This window comes from Rhinoraja longicauda, chromosome 2, assembly GCF_053455715.1.
Source record: "Rhinoraja longicauda isolate Sanriku21f chromosome 2, sRhiLon1.1, whole genome shotgun sequence".
NCBI classification, from domain to species: Eukaryota; Metazoa; Chordata; class Chondrichthyes; order Rajiformes; family Arhynchobatidae; genus Rhinoraja; species Rhinoraja longicauda.
This window is the reverse complement of record NC_135954.1, coordinates 104,942,769-104,956,629: the sequence shown is the minus strand read 5'-3', so window position 1 is coordinate 104,956,629 and position 13,861 is coordinate 104,942,769. Positions and strand designations below refer to the sequence as shown.

General features: G+C 50.1%; 1 pseudogene; it reads right to left on the bottom strand.

Annotated features, from left to right (window-relative positions):
• Nucleotides 1-13,437: 13,437 nt before the first annotated feature.
• Nucleotides 13,438-13,534, bottom strand: LOC144611098 (U2 spliceosomal RNA; annotated as a pseudogene).
• Nucleotides 13,535-13,861: the final 327 nt, after the last annotated feature.

Below are 13,861 nucleotides of genomic sequence, written 5' to 3'. Positions count from 1 at the left end.
TTGTGCAGCCTGTTAAAACAGCATGGAAATTGGCCCTTTGGATCAAAGATACTAGAGGAACAAGATGGACCACTCCGTTGAAATCGCCTATACTGAAGTGTAGTACGCAAAGGAGCCATTTTAGTAGGCAAAACCCGCCGTTCGCTATGCCTCTCGCAGTGTAAGCAGTGTTTCGGGGGAACAGTATGTGTGATGACACCATTAAAATGCAGAATATATCTCATCTATCAATTCACAGATTTTTGTTATTTTTCTTTTTAAAAGTTTCTGCCTACTAAAATGGCGTCATGATGGACTACAGTATTTAGGGTCGAGTGGTCTATCTTGTTCCTCTAGTATCTTTGCTTTGGATCAACTCATTCATGCCGACCAGGTAAATGGATAACCTGACCACTGATGTTAGGTTTATAAATGAACTGCGCCATCAAAAGTAACATCCTGGTAAATCCCCTCAGCACTCTCAAACCCTTCATGTGCTTTGATGATTAGAACTGCACACAGTATCCCAGCTGAGATCTGACCAAGACTTTATAAAGTGGGTACGAAAGAACTGCAGTTGCTGGTTTATACAGAAGATAGACACAAAATGCTGAAGTAATTCAGCGGGTCATGCAGCATCTCTGGAGAAAAGGATTCGGTGACGTTTTGGGTCGAAACCCTTCTTCAGACGCTCAGTTGTGAATACCGGTTTGCACACCCCTCAATCTGGTTCAGTAATCACTGAGTCGAATACAGCACTTGCAGTTCAATACCTTTATTCTCCGCGGGACTTGCTTCTGCTCCACTCGTTCGAGCTTTCACCAGAGTCGCACGGATAGATCAGAGAGAAAGTAAACAACATACAACTGGTCACATATTTATACAGTTCAATACAGCAGACAGTAACTTTCTTACCAGTAGTTACTTCTTAGCCCAATCACAAGCCATGCACGTACACAGCAGGGTCACCTGGTTACAGAGAACCAAGGCTAACTTTTCAATGATCGTCACATGGTTTCAGAGAAAAGAACTAAACTTCGTGATGTCATTACCACTATTTATAAACAGCCATCTTCCAGTCCCAGAGTATCCCTACTCTTGTATATTCTCATTTTCCCATGAAAAATTTCAATTTTTTAGCTATTTATAAAAGATTAAAAAAACTTTTTGAGGATATTAAACCTAAAGTTTATACAATTTTTAAAATGGTGAATTTTAGGTTTGATGGCCCACTGAGTTACTCCAGCATTTTGTGTCTATCTGCTTTAGAAAGTTGGTGTGTAACCTCATTACCTCTGCATTCAGTGTCATAACGAATGGGAGGCAGCATCCTGAATACCTCCTCCCAACCATGTCTCCCAGAAGAAATAACCCTCAGCCCCCTCTGTCTGCCTAGACTTTTCGGTCATTGCCACCGGAGTGGGACTTGAATCCATCTCATCCTTATGGAAAAATGAAAGGACCAGCCTAAATAAGAAACACAATCAAAAGCACGGAAAAATCTGCATTCGATTTACAGATTTAGAAATATGTGACCGGTGGTCCCAAAAGTGCAAGTGAATTTGATTCACGTTGGCTCACAATGATGACATTGATTTTCCTTCACAAATCAATTGAAGATATGGGGCTGGGAATCCTTGCCCTAGATTGCCTCAATTTGCCCAGTGTAAATGGGACCTGCTCCAAAACCTCCCGGCACATTTGGTTAACTAAATTCAGGACAACACAGGGCCACAATGCCCACTTTATATTTCCTCTTGCCAAAGAATTAGCAAGTGAAAATACATGTGTATTTTACAACATTTAGACCCAATCACTTTTATTTCACAAGAAATAACTTTAAACAAAATGGTGTAGGAAAGAACTGCAGATGCTGGTTTAAATCGAAGATAGACACAAAATGCTGGAGTAACTCAGCGGGACAGACAGCATCTCTGGAGAGAAGGAATGGGAGGTGTTTCGGGTCGAGACCCTTCTTCAGATTTTAAAAAAATTCCTCAGACTTTAAAAAAATTATTTGGCAAGGTGCATAGAAATCAGGTGCAGAAACGAGGGCAATTATATAGATGTTCATCAATTTAATTCTGCTAAAACATGCCCCGAGCAATACTTACAATGTATAATACAATCATTATCTCAAACTGCTTTGAAAATGATTCCCCTTAACCCCTTAAATGTATTGCTAACAGATCATCCTGCTTTATTCAATGCATCATTTAATAAAAACATTTATTCAAGCCTGCAGTAACCATAACAATATAAATTTCCAAAACTTAGCAAGGATTATTAAGCAGTAGGTCATGACTCAGAAATCCTTTAAAATGACAAAGATATATCTCAATGTTCATGTTGTATGCAAAAACGGTGCAATATTTGTTAATTGTGCGAATATAACAAAAGTTTTCAGCGTTCTTCCTTAGTACTTTCATAATAAAATGGTGTCAAGCGGTTTTCAAGAGACTTGCTTTATACAGATGGAGATGGAGTTGAGTATTCCTTTCTGAATGAATGAATGAACGAATGAATGAATGAATAAGTTTATTGGCCAAGTTTGCATAAACAAGGTTAGATTCCTGTTAGATTCCTGGGAATCACGAAGGTTTGAAATGGGACAAAGGGTCACGAGAGTGAGAGTCAGAATGGAAGGTGGAGAAAAGGAATAGGCTACTTTTTGGGTCAAGACCCTTCTTCAGACTTCCAGCACAACTCATCCATGCCAATCAACCCGTCTAACCAAGACACTAGCCAATATCAATGGAAACCTTTAGCAGTATATCAGTGAGTTACAGAACCTGCGTATGCATCAAAAATGGACCTTAATTTTCTACCCTTGTCAGGAAGACCGCAGCTATCAAATCCTGTCTGTGATTGGTGGTGGAACCATTTATGAAACGCCTCTGTGTTTGCTTATATAAGTTTCTCTTCATCTCGGTGGTGCAGCGGTAGAGTTGCTGCCTTGCAGCACTTACAGCGCCAGGAGACCCGGGTTCGACCCCGACGAAGGATGTTGTCTGTACAGAGTTTGTACGTTCTCCCCGTGACCACGTGGGATTTCTCTGAAATCTTTGGTTTCCTCCCACACTCCAAAGACATATGGGTTTGTAGGTTAATTGGCTTGGTAAAATTGTAAATCGTCTCTAGTGTGTCGGATAGTGTAAGTGTGCGGGGATCGCTGGTCGGCGCGGACTTGATGGGCTGAAGGGCCTGTTTCTGCGCTGTAACTCTAAACTAAACTAAACTAAACTAAACACTCTAAATGGCGAATCCTTATTCTGAGACCTTGAACCCTATTCCAGACATCACATTGTCACCTGGGAAAATATTCTCCCTGCTTCCAACTTGTCAACCGAATTGTCTCAGTGCTTTCTATTCTTCTGACCTCTACAGAATAAAGGCAGAGTTAACCCAATACCTTCAACAGAACTATTCTCCACCCGTGATCATCACAGCCCATTGTGGCCCACACTGGGACACTAGCCATGAGCTTTCATTGCACTCCCTCCACAATATATGTATCCTCAGAGACTAAACCTCTCACAACCAATGGATCTGTTTAAAGCCGCCATACCATACCATACCTTGGCATGAACTTAGTTTAGTTTAGTTTAGAGATACAGCGCGGAAACAGGCCCTTCGGCCCACCGGGTCCGCGCTGACCAACGACCCCCGCATATTAACACTATCCTACACCCACTAGGGACAATTGGGCGGCATGGTGGCGCAGCGGTGGAGTTGCTGCCTTACAGCGAATGCAGCGCCGTCGACTCAGGTTCGATCCTGACTACGGGTGCTGTACTGTACGGAGTTTGTACGTTCTCCCCGTGACCTGCGTGGGTTTTCTCGGAGATCTTCGGTTTCCTCCCACACTCCAAAGACATACAGGTTTGTAGGTTAATTGGCTGGGCAAATGTAAAAATTGTCCCTAGTGGGTGTAGGATAGTGTTAATATGCGGGGATCGCTGGGCGGCGCGGACCCGGTGGGCCGAAGGGCCTGTTTCTGCGCTGTATCTCTAAATCTAAATCTAAATCTAAAAAATCTAAAAATCTAAATTCTTACATTTACCAAGACATTTAACCTACAAACCTGTACGACTTTGGAGTGTGGGAGGAAACCGAAGATCTCAGAGAAAACCCACGCAGGTCAGGGGGAGATCGTACAAACTCCGTACAGACAGCACCCATAGTCGGGATCGAACCCGGGTCTCCAGCGCTGCATTCGCTGTAAGGCAGCAACTCTACCGCTGCGCCACCGTGCCGCAAAACTGTGGTGGAAACCTGGACAACTCATTGGATGAGAAGGGTCCATGAACACCCCAATACTCAGTGGTAGCAGAAACAAGCACACTTCTGGAAGTCAAGGCCATAGGAGGGTCCCAACCCAAAATGTCGTCTGTCCATTTCCTTCCACTGTCTGTCCATTTCCTTCCAAACAGTTGTTCGTGATTGGCGATGGAACCTGATCCTCTGCATTTGATTGCAGAAGTTTCTCCTCATCTCAGTCAAAATGGAGAATCTTTCTTTTGAAACCTCCGACCTCATTCCAGACTTCCCATTTACACAGCTCAGGAACCGTAGTGTTGCTCCAGCAGTTTGTGTTTTGGGGAATTATTTACATTCATCTTCCACCAGCAGTATTGAATAGGTGGTGCATCTTCTTCAGACCTCTGAGAGAAAGTGTGGAAAGTTGCCTTTTGGCCCGCTGAGTCCACGCCGACCAGCAGTCACCTCATTAGCTGGCACCATCCTACACACTGGGGACAATTTACAGGAACCAACGAACCTACAAACCTGTAGTGTAAGAAAATAACTGCAGATGCTGGTACAAATCGAAGGTATTTATTCACAAAATGCTGGAGTAACTCAGCAGGTCAGGCAGCATCTCAAGAGAGAAGGAATGGGTGACATTTTGGGTCGAGACCCTTCTTCAGACTGAAGAAGGGTCTCGACCCAAAACGTCACCCATTCCTTCTCTCCCGAGATGCTGCCTGACCTGCTGAGTTACTCCAGCATTTTGTGAACCTACAAACCTGTGCGTTTTTGGAGTGTGGGAGCCCCCAGAGAATGTACAGACTCCACACTGACAGCAACTGTAGTCAGGATCGAACCTGGATCTCTGGTGCTGTAAGGCAGCAACTCTACCGCTGCACCATTGTGCTGCCCTACACTTCTTTACGCTTACACTTGAGTCTGAAGAAGGGTCTGGAGCTGAAACGTCACCCATTCCTTCTCTCCAGAGATGCTGCCTGTCCCGCTGAGTTATGCCAGCATTTTGTGTCTATCTACCCTTCCACATATTGCACACGTTATAGAAAATGGAATGGAGGTGAAATCTTGAGTGAAACTGGGCATGAAAGGCCCAGTCTGAAGAAGGGTCTCGACCCGAAACGTCACCCATTCCTTCTCTCCCGAGATGCTGCCTGACCTGCTGAGTTACTCCAGCATTTTGTGAATAAATCGATTTGTACCAGCATCTGCAGTTATTTTCTTATACTAAACATAGCACAAAAAGTAAGGAAATTTGTGTTTGGTAGATTATTTCTTTGTTGTAACAATGCTTCTTGGCAATAAATCTTATACCGTTGGAAAGCCTGTTTATTTCCCTTTTAAATGGTGCCACATTTGTAAGGAACATGCATTTGTGGGATGGGCAGCAGAGCTGAGTATATGGGTTGCGCCCATGAAAAATTTGCCAAATCTTCTCTGCCAATGCCAAACAGCTTATTCTGCTGTTGCTATTGACTCTTGTTTTGAGCTTCTGGTACCCCCAGGTGCTGACAATCAGGTGCCTGATTGGCACCTGATTGGCAGCATCTGTGAGCATGGGCCCTGCTACAGTGGTCAGTAGGTGTCTGCTCCAAGAATCGGTATGCCACGTTTGACTGATCTGGATAGGACCCGTGCGATAGGGCAACTTCAAGCTGGTGTTCCGCAAAACCAAGTTGCGGCATTATTTGGAGTGAGCCCTAGTACCATCTCCAAAGTGAAGGCCAAGTTCCATATAACGGGGGATGTCAGAGACAGGCCGCGAAGTGGGCGTCCCAAGAAGACGACACCCGAAGAAGACCGTTTCCTCACCCTGTCAGCATTTAGGAACCGTAGGCTGTCTTCTACAGATTTGCAGTCAAGGTTTGCAGGATGATATGGCCGACGGCTCTCTGCCCAGACAATTCGGAACAGACTGCACGCAGCCGATCTCCGGTCTCATAGGGCTGCCAGGAGGCCTGCCATGACTGCCTTTCACCGTCAGGCCCGTTTGCGCTGGTGTCGGCAACACGTGCACTGGAACCTGAACATGTGGAGGAACGTTATGTTCAGCGATGAGTCCAGATTCTGCCTACGGCTGTTGGATCATAGGGTCAAAGTGTGGAGAAGACGCGGAGAACGCTATGCTGATTGCTGCACCGATAGAGTAACATCTTTTGGTGGAGGCAGTGTGATGGTGTGGGGCGGCATCTCCCTCACTGGAAAAACGAGGCTTGTCATCATTGGAGGCAATCTCAATGCAGAGAGATATCGAGATGAGATTCTGCAACCAGTGGCAATCCCATATCTCCACAGTCTGGGACCGAACTCTATCCTCCAAGATGACAATGCTCGCCCCCACAGAGCAGGGTTTCTCAGAGACTACCTCCAGAATTTGGGAGTGGAGAGGATGGAATGGCCTGCCAGCAGTCCTGACCTCAACCCCATTGAACACTTGTGGGATCAGCTTGGGCGTGCTGTTCGTGTCAGAGTGACCAACACAACCACGTTGGCTGACTTGCGACAAATGCTGGTTGAAGAAAGGGATGCTATCCCACAACAGTGTGTGACCAGGCTGGTGACCAGCATGAGGAGGAGGTGCCAGGCTGTTGTGGCTGTGTATGGTTCTTCCACACGCTACTGAGGCTCCTGTTTATTAAATGAATAAATTGTTAAATTGCCAATATGTCTTGTTTCTTCAGACTTCAATCATCCAATCCACCAAAAAACACCGAACAAGAGTTAATGGCAGAATAAGCTTTTTGGCATTGGCAGAGAAGATTTGGCAGATTTTTCATGGGCGCAACCCACATACTCAGCTCTGCTGCTCATCCCACAAATGCATGTTCCTTACAAATGTGGCACCATTTAAAAGGGAAATAAACAGGCTTTCCAACGGTATAAGATTTATTGCCAAGAAACATTGTTACAACAAAGAAATAATCTACCAAACACAAATGTCCTTACTTTTTGTGCTATGTTTATATGAAAGGCCTGCAGCCAGGGATGGGTGTGATGAGTGTATGTTTCTGCTCTGCATTTTTCCACTTCACTTGACTTCATGCACAGACACTTGCCAATGTGGCACCTGGAAGCATTTGCCCTGTAGTCAACACGGGGAATCATGGAAAATGAGGACATTTACAACACAAAAGAAAACCTGTGTTCATGCTAATCAGTGAGATTAAGTATCTGGGTTAATCCCTTTTGCAGCACTTAGTTTGTCACCCCCGCAGGGGTTCAAACTCACAGCCAAGTGCTTTTTAAATGTGTTGAAGGTTTCTGCTCTTCCCAGGCTTTCAGGCAGTTTCCCAAATCCCAAAGATAGAAGCAAAACGTCACCCATTCCTTCTCTCCTGAGATGCTGCCTGACCTGCTGAGTTACTCCAGCATTTTGTGAATAAATACCTTCGATTTGTACCAGCATCTGCAGTTACTTTCTTATACTACCTGAAGCAAAATGCTGGAGTAACTCAGCGGGTCAGGCAGCAGAAGGAATGGGTGACGTTTCGGGTTGAGACCCTTCTTCAGACCCGACGTGAAACGTCACCCGTTCCTTCTACCCAGAGATGCTGCCTGTCCCGCTGAGTTACTCCAACATTTTGGAGTACTCCATACCTTTGGTGTAAACCAGCATCTGCAGTTCCTTCCTGCACGTTTCCAAATCCCAACCATGCTTTAGGTGAAAAGAGGACATCTCCTTAGAAAAGCAACAGTGCAGTTGTAGCCATTTCTCGGCTGAAGGAAGAGCAATATTGGTAGGTCAACATTCCAGAGTTTACGGACTGTTCCCAGGGACACATTCGGAGATGGACATCAAAGGCTGCTGGAAGGTCATCAACTCGGTGAAAGAAGCTCTTTGGTCTGCCCGAGCTTTGTTGACCCCCCCAGCAGAGCAAGATGTCCATTGGGGAATGCTTTTTTTTTATTTTTATTTTTTATCAAAAAATACTTTATTCAAGTTATAAATATCATTTACAAACCATCATTTTTAAAACAAACCCATCCGACATTCCCGGAGGTTACATATTCAATACAGGCATTTACTTAGACCTTTACATACATTTACATACATATCCCTTATTTGGAGGGGCGTCTCTCTCCACCACACCCTGCCCCCCATGTCCAGCAGCGGAAGGACCCTAGACTGTGGTCCTCCCCCACAGGGCCTTGGCGTTGGCTGCACCGAGCTTCAGAGCGTCCCTCAGCACGTACTCCTGCAGTCTGCAGTGGGCCAGTCGGCAACATTCCTTGACGGACAGCTCGCTCCGCTGGGAGGTCAACAAGGATCGGGCAGACCAAAGGGCGTCTTTCACCGAGTTGATGACCTTCCAGCAGCACTCGATGTCAGTCTCGGAATGCGTCCCTGGGAACAGTCCGTAGAGCACAGAGTCCTCTGTGACGGAGCTGCTCGGAATGAATCGTGACAGGGACCCCTGCAGACCTCTCCAGACTCTCCTGGCAAATCCACACTCTTTGAAGAGGTGGGCCACCGTTTCCTCTCCGTAGCAGCCGTCCCGAGGGCAGCGTGCGCTGGTAGTGAGGTTCCGGCGGTGCAGGAAGGATCTGACTGGGAGGGCTCCCCTCACCGCCAGCCAAGCCAGGTCTTGGTGCTTGTTGGTGAGTACTGGCGATGAGGCATTTTGCCAGACAAGCTGGGCTGTCTGTTCTGGGAACCACGCCACAGGATCCATGGAGTCATTCCCCTGCAGTGCCTGCAGGACGTTCCGTGCTGACCACTGCCCGATGGACTTGTGGTCAAAGGTGTTGGTCCGGAAGAACCTGTCCACAAACGACAGATGGTTCGACAATGTCCAGCTGACTGGCACATTGCGTGGCATCTGCGCCAGGCCCATCCTTCGCAACACCGGGGACAGGTAGAACCTCAGCAGGTAGTGGCATTTGGTGCCCACGTGCCTTGGCTCTATGCTCCGCCTGATGCAGCCACACACGAAAGTGGCCATCAGAATGAGGGCGACGTTGGGCACGTCTTTACCCCCGTTGTCTGCCGACTTGTGCATTGTGGCTCGTCGCACCCGGTCCATCGCCGACCCCCAGATGAAACGGAAGACGGCCCGGGTGATCCCCGTGGCGTAGGAGGGAGGGACGGGCCACACTTGCGCCAAGTACAGCAGCCCCGAGAGCACCTCACACCTGATGACCAGGTTTTTCCCCGTGATGGAGAGGGAGCGCTGCTTCCACAGCTCCAGCTTCTTCCCCACCTTGGCTATCCACTCCAGCCAATTTTTGTTACATGCCCCAGCCTTCCCGAACCAGATCCCCAGCACCTTCAGGAAGTCAGGCTTGATGGTGAAGGGGATGGAAGATCGGTCGGGCCAGTTGCCAAAGAGCATGGCCTCGCTCTTCCTGCGGTTTACCCTGGCCCCCGTGGCCAACTCAAACTGGTCGCAGACGCTGATCAGTCTGCGGACCGACCCTGGATCCGAGCAGAAGACGGCGACATCGTCCATGTACAGGGAGGCCTTGACCTGAGTGCCCCCACTGCCTGGCAGTGTCACTCCTCTTATGCTCGCATCCTTCCTGATGGATTCGGCAAAGGGTTCAATGCAACAGACGAACAAGACAGGGGAAAGAGGGCAACCCTGCCTGACTCCAGACCTGACGGGGAAGCTGTCTGATTCCCACCCATTAATTTGGACTGCACTACAGATATCAGAGTAGAGCAGTTGTATCCACTTCCTGATTCCCTCCCCAAAGCCCATTTTGGAGAGCACGTCCCTCATGTACGTGTGCGATATCCTGTCGAAGGCCTTCTCCTGGTCCAAGCTGACCAGGCAGGCATCCACCCGTCTGTCCTGCACGTAGGCAATGGTATCTCTCAGCAGCACCAGGCTGTCTGAGATTTTCCTGCCAGGTACAGCACAGGTTTGGTCCGGGTGGATCACCTGTCCCAGAGCAGACTTGACCCGGTTGGCGATGGCCTTAGACAGGATCTTGTAGTCTACATTCAACAATGTGATGGGTCTCCAATTCCTTAAGTCATTCATCTCCCCCTTCTGCTTGTAGATCAGGGTGATGTTGCCCTTCCTCATAGAGTCTGACATGCTGCCTGCTAGGAGTATATCGTTGTACACTTCCAGCAGGTCCGGGCCCACCCAGTCCCACAGAGCCGAGTACAACTCTGCCGGTAAGCCATCGCCTCCGGGAGTTTTACTCGAGTCAAAGGAACGGATGGAGCCAGTCAGCTCCTCCAGGGTCAGTGGTTGGTCCAGACTCTCCCGCTTGCTGTCGTCCAAGACTTCCGTGATGGAGGACAGGAAGTTCTGGGAGGCGGTGCTGTCTGTGGTCTTTACATCGTACAGATCCTTATAAAAGGATCTGCAGATCTTGAGCATGTCTGTCTGCGAGGATGTTACCGAGCTGTCCTCCTCCCTAAGGCTTTTGATCACAGAGCTCCCCCTGTGAACCTTATGGAAGAAGTAACGTGAGCACGTCTCATCCTGCTCAACATGGCGGACCCTGGACCGGAAGATGATCTTGGAGGATTCAGAGGTAAAGAGCCGAGCTTGCCGGCCCTTCAACTCTCTCAGTTCCTCCCTCACATCCACCCCTCTCCTCTGCAGAAGGAGTAGCTGCTGCAAATCTGTCTGGAGTTGACACAGTTCCCTCTTACCCTGTCTTGCTCTCTGAACACCTTTGGAGACGAAGAACTTCTTGATGTTCTCCTTCGTTGCCTCCCACCAGAGTGTCTGGGAGTCAAAGAGGGGCCTCACAGTTCTCCAACATGCGTAGTCCCTCTTTAGCTCCTTAACGTTCTCCGGGGTCAACAGCTCCACGTTTAGCTTCCACGTCCCTCTGCCCGCCTTCCGGTCCTCCTGTAGGTGACAGGTGGCCTGAAGGAGGCAGTGGTCAGAGAAGAACACCGGGGCGAGGTCGGTGTGTCTGACCGTGACGGCCCTCGATGTGAAGAGGAAGTCTATCCGGGACTGGGCTGAACCGTTTGGTCCTGACCAGGTGAACCGTGGCTGGACTCCGCCTGCAGGGTCACTGAAGGCGTCGCGCAGCTTTGCATCTTTGACCGTTTCCACCAGGAGTTTGGAGGTGCCGTCCAGTCTGTGGTTGGCACTGCCGGATCGTCCAGCCGCATCGATGATGCAGTTGAAGTCACCGGCCAGAAAGAGCGGTCTAGACGTGGCCAGCAGCGGTGGGAGCTGCTGGAGGACGGCCACCCGCTCGCTCCACCTGGGTGAGGCATACACATTTATCAGCCGGAGCGGAGAACCACGGTACATTACATCCACCACCAAGAGACGACCCCCCACCACCTCCCTTACCTCAGTGATGGTGAAGCCTCCTCCCCGCAGCAAGATCCCCAGACCGGACGCACGACAATCATTTCCCCCCGACCATACCGACAGTCCGTGGGGCCACCATCGCGACCACCTCCGATAGCAGCGAAGGTGTGGCAGCCCGCACTCCTGTAAAAAAGTCACATCCGCCTTTACCTTGGCCAGGTACTGCAAGGCGGATACACATCGCACAGTGCTCTTCACACTGCGCACGTTTAGGGATGCCAGTTTCAGCTCCATTGTCCTTTATTGTCCCAGGCGATCCTCCCGCATGCCAATCATCTGGCTCAGTTCCTGCACATTTTTGTCGCACAGGTAGTGGTACAGGTTGGTGGCTTCCTCAGCACAGGGTGTATTTTCTGGCGAAGCCCCTGCGCTGCTCCCAGTGTCCTGGAGCTGGGGCCCATTGGCCACTGCACTGCTCCCGGTCTCCCGGAGCTGGGGCCCATTGGCCACTGCACTGCTCCCGGTCTCCCGGAGCTGGGGCCCATTGGCCATTGTGCCGCTCCCGGTCTCCCGGAGCAGGGGCCCATTGGCCGTTGTGCCGCTCCCGGTCTCCCGGAGCAGGGGCCCATTGGCCGTTGTGCCGCTCACGGTCTCCTGGGGCTGGGGCCCATTGGCACTGCTCCCAGTCTCCTGGGGCTGGGGGGCAACAGACACGTTCTTTTTCTTACCTTCCTCCTCCCCCGTTTCCTTCCTCTGCCTCTGCCTCCGTTGTCGGCTCCTCCCGGTCGTCTCATCCTCCGATGCGGAGAGGCTGCTGGCCTCGTCCTGGGAGAGGACTCTTTTTTGGGACTTGCTTGCCCCCTCCGCCTTTTTCTCCGTGCGCACAGCCTTCAATGTTTTCCTCGACTGTACCACCTTCCATTCCTCCTCTTCCTGTTCCCCCTCTTCCATCGACTCACCCTCGTGGGCAGGGGCCTGGGGGGCTCTGTCCTGCGGTTGGGGGCTCCTGGTGGTCGCGTTGTCCTCGCCCCTGCTCTCCTTTCCTTTTTGGGCTTTTTCCGTGGTAGGAGGCGTCTCGTCCACCCTGGGGGTGCTGGCAGCGGCCCCTCTTATCGCCTGTGCATAAGTGCTTGCTCTTTTAGGGCAGGCCCTGTAAAGGTGGCCTGCCTCCCCACACAGGTTGCAGCTCTTACTCTCTTTACAATCCCTTGTCTCGTGGCCTTCTAACTTGCAGTTTCTGCAGACGACTGTCCTGCATTCTGCCGCCACGTGCCCAGGTTTGTTGCATTTCCTGCACACCCTGGGCTGCCCCACGTACGTCATGTAGCCCCGGTTCCCTCCGATAGCGAACACCGAGGGAGGGTGGACAATGAATCCCTTCCCGTCCACCCTCAGCTTCACCTTTACCTGCCTCTTGCTCGTCCAGATCCCGAACACGTCCTTTATATCCACGCAGTTCCCGGCCCCTTCGACGTAGCGCGCAAGGAAGGTGAGGACATCCACGACGGGCACATGTGGGTTAAACATGTGCACCGTGATCATCCGTTCCCTCTGGGTGGGGAGGGTGAAGAGCGGCTGCACCTTCAGGAGCGACAGCGGGGCTTCATCCCCCTTCTCCCGGAAGTCCTGCAGCAACTTCTGCCATCCCGCCGGGTTCTGGAAGGTAACGTCGAAGTATCCGTTACCTGGGAAGTCCTGGAGGCAGAAGATGTCCCCGGCCTTGAATCCACAGGCCTCCAGCAGCACCTTCTTGATGAAGAGATCCCTTGAGAAAGGGTTCCCCTCCTTGAGGTCCTTCACCGATACTCGCAGGGTATTCCGGATACCCTGCCCTCCAGCTCCACTTGCTGCTGCCATCCCACCTGGATAAGGGTGTTAGGTTGGTTACCCAACCAGCATGGATCCACCCCTAAACCAGACACGTGCTCCTGACCTCCGCTCCTCGTCGATGATCTAATGCAAATACTGCTCTTATACTTACCCTGTTCTTATAAGAACATTAGATTGTGCCAGAACAGATACTACACTTGATCTTAGCCAAAAGGCCGAGAAGTGATTGGGGAATGCTGCCGACTGGCCCGCTCCAGGCTGCAGGAGCACGTGCTAAGGGACGCACTGAAGCTCGGTGCAGCCAACGCCAAGGCTCTGTGGGCCGGGGAGGACCACAGAGTTACAAAAGTGAGTGGTTTTACAGAGAGTGAAGATGGTTGTGAAAGATTGCAACAGGATCTGGATCGATTGGCCAGGTGGGCGGAGGAACGGTTGATGGAATTTAGTACAGAGAAGTGTGAGGTGTTGCATTTTGGGACGTTGAACAAGGGAAGGACCTACACAGTAAATGGTAAGCCTCGGGGCAGTGTTGTAGAGCAGAGGGATCTAGGAGT